Source organism: Galeopterus variegatus, unplaced genomic scaffold, assembly GCF_000696425.1.
Source record: "Galeopterus variegatus unplaced genomic scaffold, G_variegatus-3.0.2 Scaffold2230, whole genome shotgun sequence".
Lineage (NCBI taxonomy): Eukaryota > Metazoa > Chordata > Mammalia > Dermoptera > Cynocephalidae > Galeopterus > Galeopterus variegatus.
This window is the reverse complement of record NW_007728341.1, coordinates 69732-71351: the sequence shown is the minus strand read 5'-3', so window position 1 is coordinate 71351 and position 1620 is coordinate 69732.

Below are 1620 nucleotides of genomic sequence, written 5' to 3'. Positions count from 1 at the left end.
CCGGTCTGTATGTGGGATCCGAACCCTCGGGCGGGAGCGCCGCCGTGCTTCCCAAGCGGCGCACTCACCGGGCCGCAGTGCGCCACCGGGCCAGCCCCAAAACAAACAAGAACTTGATGGAACCTTCTTCTTTCCCCTTATTTTCACAACTGTTTATGAAGATCCTTTGTTTCAGTTCCACATTATAATTTTGTTTTAATTTAGGATCTTTAAGATGGAGAGCACCCCTCCAATGATTAGGAGAGACCCGAGATGGCAACAACGATTTTATTACTTACAGACCCTAGGGATACATGGCACGCCGGGGGGCCACACACAAGGAGGTCAGGGGAGGGAGGAACCCATGGACCAACACCTTTATTGGGATCCAGTGCATAACTAAACAGGTTTCCCAGGGGGAGTTCTAGTTAGCGGATTTAGAGCAAGCAGGCACAAGTTCCAGGAGGTCACACAGTGACTGCGAGGTGGTCACGGTGGCGTATCTGCACAGTTCGTGAGGGTGTGAGGGTCAGCAGGGCCAGTCAAGCAATTGTCCCATTGGGAAGTGGTCACCAGGGAGCAGTTGTGTAAGGTGGGTGTCTGTATCAACCACGTTGAGGAACTTGGGGGTGGGGGGTGTAGACCTGGAAACTGTGTCAAGGGTGACTGAACCCTGCTTCTGGTATGAGAAGCTCCAACTTACATTCAAAACAGATGCCAAGGCAACATAAAATTATAAGAATTCACTATAAACTTATTTCTTATTAAATTTATAGTTTAAGGCTGGCTGGTTTAGTTCAGTTAGTTGAGTGTGATGCTGATAACACCAAGGTCTGGGGTTCAATCCCTGTACTGGCCAGCCAAAAATTAAATAAAAACCACTTGGATATTTTGCATCCTTCTGTCCTGTCATCTATTGTATTAATATGTTAACACTTGTGATCACAGCGTCAAGTATTAGTTTGGGGTGGACCCTCTTGGCCCCAGTGCATTGTTAACTCTCTCCTGATAATGCACAAGAGAAAGAATGTGGTGGAACTCACTGGCCTGGGTTCCAGCTCCAAATATGACCTCAGAGAGATCACTAACTGGTTAGCATGTTTCCCGTCTGTTAAAAACAGGACAGCAATGTCTATACTGCTGACCTCAGGGTTGTGAGAATCACACGAGGAGATGTCAAAACTCCTCGGGAAATGTGAAAATAAGTAGTAGTGTGACTCGTGGTCACTCGCCAAGTTTTCTGCCCCTGATCATTAAAATCCTGAGGGTTGTAGAAGCAAAGGCCGTTGAGCGTGTGCCATCAGCCACTTGAACCTCTTGCTCACGCCGGCCCTTGCTCTTGGGGTGGCAGCCAGGTGAGCCTCCCTGGGTGTCCTGGAGAATCACTTGCTTCCAGCAGGAGAGAGAGATTCAGAAGAATCACTAAAGTGAGAGACCCAAGGAGAAAGAGGTCCGGGTAGGGGGTAAGAGACAGAAGATCCCTGTTTTGGGGGGTTTGTTTTGAGCATATAAAAGCTTTGCGGGGGGCCGGCCCGGTGGCGCACTGGATAGTGCGCCGCTTGGGAAGTGCGGCGGCGCTCCCGCCGGAGGGTTCGGATCCCACATACAGACCGGTTCCCGCTCACTGGCTGAGCGAGGCGC